Raw genomic sequence first — 16071 nt, 5'->3', positions numbered from 1 at the left:
GCCTGCAAACTGAAAACTGTAGCCAATGACACACTGATTTTTATTGTAACTCAATGTTTTCTTGCAATATTAGAGCACAATTGTAATTTTGGAAGCAAATCTCAATTTTAAACAATCTATTTTCTTTAAAATTAATGGCAAACACATATTTACAGCACAAGGTTTGTATGCCAGTTCTTATGTTCAAGTGTATAACAGTGTAACTTATTAAAGAGACAATATTTTAGATCTTAATCTTCATTAAGTCTAATCTCCAGGCCAAGATTCACATGAAACACCATGCCAATTTAGGAGCGTCCCAAAGGCCTGTATTTCCTGGATTGTGTCATGCCACGTGGTGTTCTTCAAAATGGCGACTACCCTAAACTAACAGCCTTAACCATCATGCCACGTGTTCAAAATGGCGACTACCCTAAACTACCAGCCTTAACCATCATGCCACCTGTTCAAAATGGCGACTACCCTAAACTACCAGCCTTAACCTAACTTTTGTTAATAACATTATACCTTTTAAATCATGTGCAGTGACTTAAGCCAATACTCTATAGTCAAGACATGCAAAATATACCTTTAAATCCAATTATAAACAAGAACAAAGCATGAGTGGCGTTAGGCCACGTGTAGTTAGTTAAGATAGCTCTAACACTGAATCACCAGTTTTAAACTAACCTTTTCTTAATAACACTATACCTTTTACATAATAACCAATTAATTTATAACTCTTTAGTCAAGAAATGTAAAGCCTTATATCATTAAAACCAATTAGAAACAAGTAAAAGGCGACTACATGAATTTCACAAGCCAAACCAAAGTCTTCCCAAATCTCGAGGTTTCTGGGCTTTTAAGAGCGGCTTTTTCCCCAGCCACGCTTGCCTCTTGAGTGAGCTGCGCTGTCGCGGCGTGGCTTTGAATCAATCCCCACACAAACTGTGGCTAGCTCAAGAGGTTACCAGCAGATGTAATCTTTACCAATTTTTCCTTTTTAACATGAAACAGTCATTCACACAAAGACACAGAGAGGACATAAACATACACATAGACAGACGGTTGGTGCACCGGATCAAACACGGAAAGATACACAGAAAGTTAAGCGTGCTTGTTAAGCAATTGCATCCATTTTCCTCTTTAAACAGCTCTTAGAAGCTGTGGACATATGCCTATTTTTAAAAACCCCTTTCTTTTCGCCGAAATCAGCTCTTACGAGCTTTGGGCAAATGCCTACCAAATTCCTTCCCCATATTTCCCTATCTTATCAACCCAAGCAGTCTCTGCGCTGGGTCCACGCAGTATGCTTGAAAAACTGTATCCATTCCTTGCACTCACAACCATAGACACGAATTCACTAGCGCTAGTTTTGCCCTCTATGTTGCTTACCGTGCGGACACCATTAATTTTCACCTTTTCCGCGAAGCTTCGCTGGATAGGGCTACCTCAAGAAATTCTCTCGTGCCAGGTCTGTACAAGTAGCACTTCTTTTACAAATGTGGGTGCCCTGAAATTTGGGGCATAGATATTCAGAATTGAGAGTTCATCCTGGTGTATTATTTTCTTGATAAGTTTGTAATGACCTTCCCCATCTTTTTTTTTTTTTTTGATAACTTTTGGTTGAAAGTCTATTTTGTTGGATATTAGGATGTTAGCCTGTTTCTTGGAATCATTTGCTTGAAAATTTTACTTTGAGGGAATGTCTGTCTTTGGCTCTGATGTATGTATCCTATATGCAGCAAAATTCTTGAACCTGTTTATATATCCAGTCTATTAGTCAATGTTTTTTATTGGGAAATTGAGTCCACTGATATTGAGAGATATTAGGAAACAATGATCATTACTTCCTGTTATTTTTGATGTTAGAGTTGGAATTACGTTTATGTGTTTCTCTTCTTTTGGGTTTGTTGCAAAGAGATTAATTTCTGGCTTTTTCTTGGGTGTAGTTTCATTCTTTGTGTTAGACTTTTCCTTCTATTATCTTTTGTAGGGCTAGATTAGTAGAAAGATATTATTTAAATTTGGTTTTGTCTTGGAAGACTTTGGTTTCTCTATCTATGGTAATTGCAAGTTTTGCTGAGTTCAGTAGCCTGGGCTGGCATTTTTGATCTCTTAGGGTCTGTCTGACATCTGCCCAGGATTTTCTGGCTTTTATAGTTTCTGGTGAAAAGTCTGGTATAATTCTGATAGGCCTGCCTTTATATGTTACTTGACCTTTCCCCTTATTGCTTTCAACATGTTTTCTTTGTTCTGTTCATTTGGTGTTTTAATTATTATGATGGGAAGAATTTGTTTTCTGGTCCCATCTGTTTGATGTTCTGTTGGCTTCTTGTATGTTTATAGACATTTCTTATTTAAGGTTAGGGATGTTTTTGTCTATAACTTTGTTGAAGATGTTTGTTGCTCTGTTGAGTTGGGAATCTTCACTCTTTTCTAAACCTATTCTCAGGTTGGGTCTTTTCATTGTATCATGGATTTCTTCAATGTTTTGAGATAGGAGCTTTTTGCTTTTTGTATTTTCTTTGACTGTTGTTTCTGTGTCTTGTATCTTCTTCCACTGAGATTCTTTCTACTATCTCTGTATTCTGTTGGTGATGCTTAAGTCTGTGACTCCTGTTGTTTCTCATAGGTTTTCCATTTCCAGGGCTGCCTCCCTTTGAGTTTTCCTTAATGATTCTATTTCCATGTTTTAAATCCTGGATGGTTTTGTTCAGTTCCTTTACCTGTTTGATTGTGTTGTCCTGGGGAGGTCAAGCTGCAGCTGGGATGCATGTTGTGAGGGATGGAGTTCAGTGCCCATTGCAAGGGATGGAGTCCAGTGCCCACTCTCTCCCTATCTGTTCAATATAGTACTCGAAGTTCTGTGCAAAATAATTAGACAACAAAAGGAGTCAAAGGGATATAAACTGGAAAGGAGGAAGTAAAAATATCACTATTTGCAGATGATATGATAGTACTAATCAACCTCAAAAATTCTACCATGGAGCTGGTTCTTCCCTGCCTCCCCATATCTTTTAGTGATGATGATTTAGGGTACAAGATTTTGTAAAAGATCAAATCAAATTGTTTTGCTTCATGGCCTAGGGATGAAGTATTTTCCAGATACATAGGAAGCAAAAGCAACTTGCCAAGCATATTGAAAATGAATGGGTAAACTTGTAAAGAGGAGAGCACACTGAGAAAGACTGAAGACTAGCATCCTTTTTTAAAAATATTCACTAGTTGATGACAGTTTCCAAATGTCTGGGAGGACCATGTAGTTTATGTCATGTGGGTGAAGTAACAGTATTAATTGCTCTGTGTGCATATTTTCTTTATGTATTATAGGGGTAGATAGTCTGCTTTTACGTAGTTATTTATGATACAGTAAAACTCTTTTATTGTAATTTCAAAATTAGGATAAGAAATGACTTATATCCCTCACTATTAATGGAAACAAAGTTACAAACACATACACACAGGGAGATACACATATATATCATCATCTATATCTAATTTTGGTCACAGTTTCTGTCCTTCATCACTGTAAAGTCAAGTAAATCAAATAAAATAAAATTACAAATTATAAACATTACATACTGTTTACTGTACAGGGGGTGGTTCTAATGCTTTGATTGGGATTCTGGGGAATCTGTGTTTAGTGATGCTGAAGGTCCTCACCTCCAATTGGATTTTGATCTGTCAATAAAATTATCAGTAGCTAATGGCTGAGCATGAGCAGAATACTGAAACTTGTGTGAGTAGGACTTAGGAGAACCTGGAAGACTGTGGAGAAAGGAGAAGGGGGCACAGTAGCAGAGGAGATGAAACCAACCAGCCATGTGTGTTTCTCAGCCCTGACTCAGCCTCGGGTAGCAGGGAAAAGATTAGGAGTGCCAGTCATTGAGTGGCCATATTAAGCCATATTAAGAATAAGTGGTGTGTGTGTGTGTGTGTGCGTGTTCTATTCATGGGTCTGAGATAGCTCCTGGGCATGCAACCAGACAGGGTGTACAAAGCAGAACAACCAAAACTACTTACTACAGTTTACAGGTAACATGCCATCTTCCTCTTCACCCATCTTCCTCTACACCCAAATTACTGAGTGTATCCCCTTTTACAAATATTTCATTTTGTCCTTGAAATCCCTCTTTATAGAAACAATTGTTTTATCTTGAGTCTGTGAAACTTAAGTATGGAAATGCGATATTTGGGTTCAAGTATGTGTGTGTGCACATGTGTGTTTGTGTGTGTGTATGAGTGTGTGTGTCTGCATTCCTTCTCATATTTCGCATGATAGAAATGCTTTATTTTATGCATTCTGACATAAATAGAGTATAGCTCATGATTCCTTAAATATCCTTTTTTAAAGAATAATTTATATAAAATACTTTATAGTTTCCTAAGAGGACAAATGATTTATTACTTTTGATAATGAAATATTGTGGGTCAGTGATTTATTTTTGAGAACATTACTATTGAATTTCTCTTACATTTGTATGCACTTAGGTTGATGATTCATGTGAAAATGAGCTTTTTATTTATATTGCCAAAATATTTGCCTGAAGTTGCCCACACTACATTGCTAACTTTAGATAGCAGTGCAGTTATGCTGACATCTTTCTTAATCACTCATATCAGCCATTTATGACTACATTTTTAGTCTTGAAGAGGTTTAGCACTTATATTGTTTCAATGAAGAAGCTGTGGATTTCACGGTTTATCTCCCTATTGCAAAGCTGTTTTATTACAACTTTCTTTCATTCTCATTATTTTTCTTTTACAAAATCTGGATTTCCTTAGCTCATTTAATCTGATATAGATGCATATATTGTTCATTTTTATATATTTTCTTCTAATGTAAATATTTGTACTATGCATTTCCATTTATGCAATGCTCTACTCATATCATTCAGATTTTGATATATGGGATATATTTTTGATTAGTGAATAATAGTCTCTGAGTCTTGAAATTTTCTTTTTAACTTGCGGTTTTCACAGATTTCCTGTTGATTAATTTCCAACATATTGACTATTTCCTTGTTATTGTTTAATTCTATCTCAATGGAATTAGTTTTGCTTTTTAACATGTAATAGATTCTTTGTGATGTAAAGTCTTTGAAATACATGGAACTTGTTAAGATTAAACATTGTATTTCTAAGGTGTGATTAAAACAAATGATTTATAAATGAAAGTTATTTTTAATTTGAAAATTAAAATACAGTTACATCATTTTTATCATTTCCTTTCCTCCCTCCAACCTTCTCCTCACATGTAATCCCTTTGCTTCCTTAATTTACATATAATATAAATGATATATAATAATATATGATTAATATGTGATATTTGACACTTAATCCATGATTTATATATATAATATGTAATATATAATGTATTATATTTTATATATTATATATCATGTATCATGTATCATATATTATATAATGTATAATATGAAAAATATATAAATATAATTATTATTATAATAAAATAATATATATGTAATATACATACTAAAATATATAGGTATTTTAGCATACAATATATATTATATGATATAATACTATATAAAAGTATAATAATTTATATATGTATATATGTGTAGTGCTAACCACTTGATATTTAATAACCACTTGGAAACTTATCCTGAATAGAGATCAAATTTCTCTATCTAGAATTCCTTAGCTGACTGAAGTTCTTTGTCTGGAATTCTCTTTTTATTATTAATTGGCTGTCTTGTTTAGGCAGCCATATTGTAGATATCATCATAGGTCAAGCTTCTCTGAAATTTCTAAGAGACAGAATCTCACAGAAGATTTCTTGATCTTCTGGCTCTTATAATATTTCTGGACCCTGTTGTGTGATGTTTTCTGTGTCTTTCATGAAGGAACTGCTTGGCATATGTTATATGGAGCTGGGTACCATGTAATGACTGCTTCTATGAACTTTGACCACTTATAATTTCCTGTAATGGAATAGTCTCAGGCTTTGCAAAGAGAAGTTTCTTTGATAAGGAATAAGATCTATACTTACCTGTGAGTATACAGCTAAATATTGAAGTGTGATTAGAAATTAGTTCTACACAACTGTGGTGCCTGTGAAGCACAATACTGGCTAGCACGACATGATGTCTTAGTGTTTCTATTGCTACAATGAAACACTTATGAAAAGACAGCAAGTTAGGAAAGAAAGTGGTTTGTGGCTTATACTTCCACATTGCTATTAACCACCAAAGGAAGTCAGGACAGGAACTCAAGTAAGGCAAGAACATGGATGCAGGAACTGATGCAGAGGCCATGGAAGAGTGCTGTTACTTGCTTGCTTCATATGACTTGGTTAGCCTGATATCTTATAAAACTCAGGACCAACAGCTCAGAAAAGGCACCATCTACCCTGGACTGGGCCTGTCCACATTTATCACTAATTTAAAATATGTGCAGTGCCTAGATCTTATGGAGGCAACTTTTCAATTGAGGCTCCTTTCTCTCTGATGATTCTAGTTTGTCTCAAGTTGACATAGAAACCAGGCAGTAAGGCAAAAGATTTATATAATCTCTAAAGCTATTCAACAATAAAAGAGCTTCTGGTGGAATCACCATGCCTGACCACATATATGAATGCCATAACAATTAACGAAGAGATTTCAGGTTTGTTTATGTTTTTAATTCTTTTGTTCATTTTATTGCATGTGTATGATTGTTTTGCCTGCATAGCCACCATGTGGCTACTTAGAGTAGGGAAAACCAGCGAGCGATCTTAACCACTGAGCCATCTTCTTAGCCCTCAAATTTTCATAGATTTGAGATTATAATTTAATTACAATATTTGTCCTTCCAAACCCTCCCTTATATGTCTCCCTGATCTTATTTAAACTCCTGGGCTTCTCGTTTTGTTTGTTAATTGTTATGGTGTACATATATGTCCATACAAATATATTCCTAAATGTTTAATCCATATAATGTTATATCTATGTATGTTCTCAGGGGTGACTGTTTGGCAGTAGAAACCAGTTGGTGAGTTTTTCCCTGAGGAAGACCACCTCCCCTTATCTCCCCTTACTCAGTTTCTTATAATTTTTGTATAGGATTGAGGCCTATAGAGCACTAAAGTGGAATGTAAGTATAAATAAAGTAAATATTAATTTTTCAATATATTTAATCTAATGTAATTCTATTTTCAATGAAATATTGTAAAATAAAATAAGACCTGAAGTTTAAATCTAAAATTAGACTCCTTTCTTAAGAGAATATACTCATGAGTTTGGTCTGGAGACACAGTGTTACTACCCAACAGTTTTATAATAATTGAACAATAATATTTGGATTAATCCTTATAAAAAAGGTATGATTATGTGACATTCACTTAACAAATTATAGAAATGATGTAATGCAACTTATTATAACATAAGCAATGAACTTTCTGATACCTCTTAGTCAAATACTCTCCAGATTCTAGACAGGGGATAATAGATGCTGGCCAAGATGTAAAAAAAGAGAAACTCTCCTCTATTGCTGGTGGGCTGGCATGTTGGTAAAACCACTCTGCTAACACAGGATTTGTCTCAAGTTCATTTAGAAAACTATAAATTGTAAGTAAGGCAGCTATGAACATAGTAGAGCATGTGTCCTTATCGCATGTTGGAGTATCTTCTGGGTATATGCCCAGGAGTGGTATAGCTGGGTCCTCAGGTAGTGCTATGTCCAATTTTCTGAGGAACTGCCAAACTGATTTCCAGTGTGGTTTTACAGCATGCAATCCCACTAGCAATGGAGGAATGTTCCTCTTTCTCCACATCCTCTCCAGCATCTGCTGTACCCTGAGTTTTTTATTTTATCCATTCTGACTGGTATAAGGTAGAATCTCAGGGTTGTTTTGATTTGCATTTCCCTGATGACTAAGGATGTTGAACATTTCTTTAGGTGCTTCTCAGGCATTCAGTATTCCTCAGTTGAGAATTCTTTGTTTAGCTCAGTACCCCATTTTTAATAGGGTTATTTGTTTCTCTGGAGTCTAACTTCTTGAGTTCTTTGTAAATATTGGATATTACCCCTCTATCAGATATTGAAGATGGAAAGAATCCAGATGTCCTGTAACAGAGTAATGGATACAGAAAATGTGGTACATTTACACAATGGAGTACTACTCAGCTATTAAAAGCAATGCATTCATGAAATTCTTAGGCAAATAGATGGAACTAGAAAATATCATCCTGAGTGAGGTAACCTGATCACAAAAAAAACACACATAGTGTGAACTAATAAGTAGATATTAGCCCCAAATCTCAGAATACCCAACATACAATTCACAGACCCCATGAAGCTCAGTAAGAAGGAAGACCAAAGTGTGGATACTTTGGTCCTTCTTAGAAGGGGGATCAAAATACCATGGTTCACAGCCAACCAATGGACTAAGCATAGGGTCCCCAGTGAAGGAGCTAGAGAAAGGAACCAAGGAGCTGTAGGGGTTTGCAGCCCTATAGGAGGAACAATAATATGTACCAACCAATACTCCTAGAGCTCCCAGGGACTAAAGCACCAACCAAAGAGTACCCATGGAGAGACCCATGGCTCCAGTGATATATGTAGCAGAGGATGGCCTTTTTAGACATCAATGAGAGAAGAGGTCATTGGTCCTGTGAAGGCTCTATGCCCCAGTGGAGGGGAATGCCAGGTCAGGAAAGTGGGAGGGGTGGGGTTGGTAAACAGGGGAAGGGGTATAGGATACAGGGTTTTCAGAAGGTTATCAAGGAAAGGGGATAATGTTTGAAATGTTAAAAAAGCATTTATATTTCTATTGATTATCTAGGAATCTGCAGGAGCAGTTCTGAGTCAGCTACATATCTCTAGGCTAGCCAGTAAAGAATAATTTTAGTTTTGCTCAACGATCATTTAAATACCATGAAAATAGCATTTTTTTCGTTTTACAAAAATTCTGTTATTTGGTAAAATAATTAATGATTATAAAAATTCAGTCCCAACTGTTCCCAAAGTAAAGATCATCTATTATGAATAACACCATCTGTATGAGGTGTTACATGCTTGTGCAAATGGAATCTATTTAAGAAAACCATAGTAACTCCTACTTTCTGCCTGTTGCTATGTACTTTTAATGAACAGAAAGTGTTCCTTGGTCATCCTTTTGGAGTTGAAATGAAGAAAACAGAATATTTCAAAGAACATTTTATTTTTGACACTATGCTGTTTGCAAACAGATTCCATTGTTAGCATCACAATCAGTACTTAAAGTCTGTTTCCTGTGATCTTAGATAAATCTGTTTCTGATCCTCTAACTGAATTCAACCTTCATATGACTATGTAAAGTGATTCTGAGCACTGGTATGTAGTCTGGGATTGAGAAAATATTTAAGTAACCATAGCTTAAAGGTATAAGAAAAATAACCCCATTATTTCATCAGAATATAAGATGCCCAGGAAGCAAAAAGGCCCACTTGTCACCATGTTCAATCTCATATTCTCCATCTTTATCTCTTCCATTGGAAACAGAAATATGAAGAGGAAAAAATGGATTGATATTTTAGACATCTTCAAAGAACTCTATTAGGACTTTCAATACTGTAAATAATTTTACTGATATTGTTATATTAACTGAAAAGGCCAAACCTACAATGGAGTGTTACAGTTAAGAGTTAGTACACATAATATAGAAGACACTTCATGCCATGTAATTTTAATGTTAATGTTTTATTTTTATCATTACTGTTTATTGTGGTTATATACTCAATGGTGCTTTTATACATGGTGCAAAGATAACTCTGACTTACCCGAGCCTGTCTTGATTCCCATGCTATAATGCCCAGTAAAAAGATTGGCATCTGGTGACAACCTCTTTGAATTATATATCCAAGATATTCTACCTTCATTGAGTTCTCAGGTTTTTACTATATTTTTATATTCCACATTCAAATTGTATTGTAATTCAAGTGCTTCAAAATGAAATTTTAATTCTAGAACATGTTGGTACAATGTGACTGTGACCAACATGATCCTGCCAGCCATAATAATGACATCTTACTGGCCTTTTATATTTCTTCCAATATTAGATACCTCTTACCTAGAAAACCTGACAATAATGTCTAGGAGAACCACCATGCCATATCTCTACCATGACAGTGTACGGTACCAGATTCAATAATGTCCTCTTTTTAAAGTCACTGATGGATTCAAGAAATTGATGTTTGATAAATTTAATTCACAGAAGAGAAGATATTCTCTATGTAAGTATCACAGAATGGTAGAATCTTAAGAATAATTGTAACTCATTGTCCAAGACAATTCTATATCATTTGTTTAATTAGCAATATCTATGAACATTAATGTCTAAGCTATGTCTTAAATATAACCAGTATTCAAACATTCAGTATTCACTGAACAAATATTTACTGATGCCTGTCATTGCCAGATACCACTGGACATTATTTTCTTCCACTGTTCTTAAAGCTGAGAGAATTTCCCAAGTTGAAGAGTAGCCAGGCTATGAAGAAAATTCTTCTTTAAATACCAAAAAAGGGGAAAAATGTACTAGATAACTTCATTATCTTCACTTGAATATTTTATGTGATCTTGTACATATATGTGATCTTGTGTTCGTCTTTACAAAACAGGCTCAAAGGGCACATTTAAAGCAGGATGTCCAGTCAACCTGACGTTTGGCAGCCTCAATAAAGCCAATACTGATAGCATTCTACTTCTTTTAGCATCTTTATCTTCTCTTTTTTCTGGGCATGCATGCTGCAGGATGCATTTTTAATGACCCAACTGCTTCAGGAGGGTAGAGATATATTTTTGTGTTACTTTAAGAGTTTTGCTTCAGGAAGCGCCAGCTACAAACCTCTGTTCTTGGAAGTTACTTCACCTCAGACCTCATGGATTGCAGGTAGGGAGCTGGAGGAAGCATAATTCTTACTACAGCAATTTTCAGTAAATTGTTCTGCTAAATAGAAATATATTACCTGAAGGCTGCAAAAGCAATGATAAACCTGACCCTTCAGCTCTGCTTTTAAAGGTCATTTTGGTTAAATGTAGACAAATTGTGGTATAAAGTACATTTGCTTGCTGTTTCCCATTTATACCTCCCCTCACACTTCATTATGCTAATGTAATGACTTATTTGACAGAGCAGTTTCATCCATAATCTTGGAAATATATAATGGATTTAATTTTCAAGGTTATATATTCAGAAAACTATTAATGTCCCTTTCAAAGTCATTGAGACTGAGTTATGTTTCAGCAAAATATTAAGTACATTAAAGGTCCCTCTCAGATCCAGTAAAAGCCAATCAGCCAATCCAGCTACAATTATTTAACAGCATTGTTAAACTTATTATGAATTAGCCATGCTCACCATTATTTTGAAAAATTAAACATCTCTACTCCACTCAAATGTTATCAGAAACTGTCACAAAAAAGCTGTTTTTTTCATTTTAAAATGTAGTATTACAGCCTTCTTTATTTTCAAATGTTCATTAGCTAATGATCTTTAAATATTCTAGAAATGTTCTTATGTGATCTCAATATAATTATTTCTTGTAATACAATTTTTCCAGTGAAAAAAACATTTGCTTATAACAACAATTTCCTCTTTGACGTACAAGTAAACAGTCTTTCAAATTTATGTAGGCAATATTAAAATAGCTACTAGTCCTTGATCATAGTAATAATCAATGGGCCTTGTAATTAAGCACTAAATCTTTTCTATCTAGGGATGATATATATCAATAATCTGGCCAACACAGGAAACATGTCACCTGGAGAGAATATCTGCAACTCATCCTGAGATGTGTTTGAGACTTCCTCAGGAGATCTTAAAAACAGTCAGACCCACATCCCAGTTTCATGTGAGCATCTCAATTGCTCTTGTGGTGGTTCTGCTGCATATCCTGGGAAACAGAGCACTCAGAATATGCCAAATTCTCTCTCTCTCTCTCTCTCTCTCTCTCTCTCTCTCTCTCTCTCTCTCTGTGTGTGTGTGTGTGTGTGTATGTGTGTGTGTGTGTGTGTGTGTATAAAAGAGAGACTGAGAAAGATAGAGACAGACAGACAGACAGAGACAGACACAAATAGATATAGAAAATATCAATGCACAAGTATTTGTTAGAGCTCATTATCATGTTATAACATTTTAGACACTTTATAGATTAAGAGACTCTTGTCAGTATTTGGGGTACGGGAGTAATAAAGAGAGAGAGAGAGAGAGAGAGAGAGAGAGAGAGAGAGAGAGAGACACAAGTTCCTGTTGTCATTCTAAGCAGTTCCTGTAGAGTTTAAGGGCTGAAACTAAGAGCAAAAGGGAAATCTACACCTTCAATACGGAAAAGAATTTCAGGACTAGCTAGTTTCTAATGCATAGTTGGAGACTTTATTAAAGATATTTTATAAGAGGCTTTTCTCTTTTGAGAAGAAAATAGTAACCTATAAGAAAGGGAAACATGCAGGAGTGTCGGTTTAACTACTCCAGGGAGAGTGCAGAACATTGATTTTGCCATAGTCACATATAAGATCTGGTGTGGTTTGAGGCTAACTGAGTGCTTCCTCAGTAATACTTGACAGGGTTGATAAGTAAAGATCTAACCTCAAAGGAATCCAGAATCTCTTACCAGAGAAGCCAGTCGGAGCCATCTCTGCAGCCCTTTATTGCTACTTTAACATGAAATATGTATGTGCAGATGGAATACAAACTCTATATCAGTTGCCTTTCCAGAAAATGTCAGTGGTGCTGGTCGTCTTGCTTCTAGGATGTTGGACACTCCTTTTGCTTTCTCATGTCTCTATAATGTCCATGTCATCTTCCATTCAGATCACTTTAACTTTCAAAGGTGGATATTAGTTGTGGCAAAATACCATACAGAGAAAGAAACACATTAAAGCCAAGAGGATAAGAATTGATACATGAAAAATATGTAGAAGAATTAGACAATTGGATATTCTTTATGATTAGAAAATCAAGCTCAAAGAAAGCAAGAAGTTGGGCTAGGGATAAGAAGGCCAAGCTAGCCTGAGAGGGGAAGGAGAACAAACAGTACACATAGTCAATGTAATTTCCAAAACAAAATAGGTGAGTAAAATTGTAGGAAGACTCTCTTGTGCAATGTATGAAAGCATCACCTATTAATGAAAATTCTATGGCCAATATGCTGAGGCAGGATGAGAAGGTAGAACACCTGGGAGGGAGGGGGATAGGGAGGAGGTAGGATTCTGGGAAACAGTCAGATGGGAGAGATTTATCAGGACACAGAAGAAAATGATCACATGAAACTAAGGACCAAGTAACCAGCCATGTGTCATGACTTAGAATAGAATAAATGGAACAATTACTCTAGGAGCTAGTTAAGGAATAAGCCCAAACTTAAGTCCTAAGAATTCATTTATAGTACAAATGGTACCTTGAACCTGAGACTAGAATGTAGGCTTAAAGCCTGAGAAGCCACTGGGAAGGATGATGTAACTTGGGGCTCTGTGAGCTGAGCAACTGAAATGCCACTAGCCAAGGGAACTACTGAACAGTGGGGAATGGAAACCTTGGAGCAGCCTGTTCCTTTAAAGTCCCTGCTCTACAGCAAAGCTGACCACTGGCTGCTCACTACTGGTGGCTGGATATGTCAATAGGGCCTCTGAAGAGCTGGCTCAGTGCCTACTTACTGGAGTTGCACAGCAGTTTCTAGATCATGTTCAGGCAGGCACTCATAGTGGGCCTAGACTGCAGTTTCCTGGTCCAGTCTCTACAGCTGCCACTGAGCAGTGGAAAAAAGCTCAAGTCATTATATGTTCAATAAAAATTACAATTTTGTATATCCTCTTTAAGAGAAATCAGAATAAAGCAGACTTAAAGAAAGTACTGTAAGATTGAATGCTAGATTGGAGGCCTTAGAACTGTGGTTAAAAGCTTGGAATACCCAAGAAAAAATTCACATATCAAATGATGCCCAAGAAGAAGGAAGTACAGGAGAGACCGCTGGTCCTGGGAAGGCTCAGTACAGCAATGTAGGGGAATACCAGGACAGGGAAATGGGAAGGAGGTGATTGAGGAACAGGGGGAGGGAAGAGGGCTATGGGACTTTCAGGGAGGGGGGATCCAGGAAAGGGGATATCATTTGAAATGTAAATAAGGAATATATCGAATTAAAAAAAAAACAACTGTGGTTAGAGGATTCATTAAATCAGAGTAAAGAATCTTCAAAAGAGTATAACCTGGAACATAAAGTAACAGAAGAAAAGATAGTTCTAAATGAGAAAAATCCAAAAGTGCTTGACGAAATAGAATGGCAGCCTATAGAGATTCAATATTCCAAGTTTAGAATTTATTTTGTGCTTAATGATGCTTCCTTAGAAAATGATGATACAATAGTTTATATGTTTCGTTTTTGTAGAGTTTGGAGAATTAAGATATGTGCACATATTGATAGACCATACTATTGATACATATTCACAATTTCAATGGGGTTCTGCCTCAAAAATGTGAAAAGGGTGATTCCAAGATAGCACATTTATTAGAGATGGTGGTTTTCTTAGGGATGCCTTTAGAGGTTGAAGATGATAATGGCTCAATATATGTGACCATTACACTACAATTTTTTTAGGTAGTCTGCATAGAACATGTTGAAGATATTTCTTACAGTCCTAGAGGCCAAACAATTATGGAAAGATCAAACAGAACTTTAAAGAAAATGCTCAAAGAACAGAGGAGGATAGAGAATCTCCCAAAGATAGATTAAATAATATTTCATTGACTTTAAACTTTTTAAATATCCGGGATACTGATTCCTCCAGAAGTTCTTTTACGGTTGAGAATAGTTTTAGCTATCCTGGGTTTTTTGTTATTCCAGATTAATTTGAGAATTGGTCTTTCTAGCTCTATGAAGAACTGAGTTGGGATTTTAATGGGGATTGCATTGAATCTGTATATTGATTTTGGCAAGATGACCATTTTTACTATATTAATTCTGCCAATCCACAAGCATGGAAGATTTTTCCATTTTCTGAGGTCTTCCTCAATTTCATTCTTCAAAGACCTGAAGTTCTGGTCATACAGATCTTTCACTTGTTTGATTAGAGACACACCAAGATATTTTATATTGTTTGTGGCTATTGTGAAAGGTGTCATTTCTCTAATTTCTTTCTCAGTCTGCTTATCCTTTGCCTGCTTATCCTTTGAGTATATATTCTTTGAGTATCCTAGACCTCAAGCAGTACTACAGAGCAATAGTGTTAAGAACTGTATGGTATTGGTACAGGTACAGGGAGCCAGATCAATGGAATAGAATAGAAGACCCAGAAATGAACCCACACACCTATGGTCACTTGATCTTTGACAAAGGAGCTAAAAGCAGCCAGTGGAAAAAAGATAGTATTTTCAACAAATGGTGCTGGTTCAACTGGATGTCAGCATGTAGAAGAATGCAAATCAATCCACTCCTATCTCCTTGTACTAAGCTCAGCTTCAAGTGGATCAAAAACCTCCACATAAAACCAGACACACTGAAACTAATAGAAAAGAAACTGGGGAAGACCCTTGAGGACATGGGCACAGGGGAAAAGTCCCTGAACAGAACACAAATAGCTTATGCTCTAAGATCAAGAATTGACAATTGGGACTTCATAAAATTACAAAGTTTCTATAAGGCAAAGAACACAGTCAAAAGGACAAAATGGCAACCAACAAATTGGAAAGAGATCTTCACCAACCCTTCATCTGACAGAGGGCTAATATCTAAGATATACAAAGAACCCAAGGATTTAGATTCCAGAGAGCCAAATTAACCCTATTAAAAATGGGGTACAGAGCTAAACAAAGAATTTTTGCCTGAAGAATTTCGAATGGCTCAGAAGCACCTTAAGAAATGTTCAACATCATTAGTCATTAGGGAAATGCAAATCAAAACAACCCTGAGATTTCACCTCACACCAGTCAGAATGGCTAAGAGTAAAACTCAGGAGACAGCAGGTGTTGGTGAGGATGTTGAGAAAGAGGAACACTCCTCCACTGCTGGTGGGATTGCAAGCTGGTACAACCACTCTGGAAATCAGTCTGGTGGTTCCTCAGAAAACTGGGCATGATACTTCCTGAGGATCCTACTATACCACTCCTGGGCA

This window comes from Apodemus sylvaticus, chromosome 19, assembly GCF_947179515.1.
Source record: "Apodemus sylvaticus chromosome 19, mApoSyl1.1, whole genome shotgun sequence".
In the NCBI taxonomy this organism is placed as follows: domain Eukaryota; kingdom Metazoa; phylum Chordata; class Mammalia; order Rodentia; family Muridae; genus Apodemus; species Apodemus sylvaticus.
The sequence above is the reverse complement of the archived record's forward strand: the minus strand, read 5'-3'. Positions refer to the sequence as shown.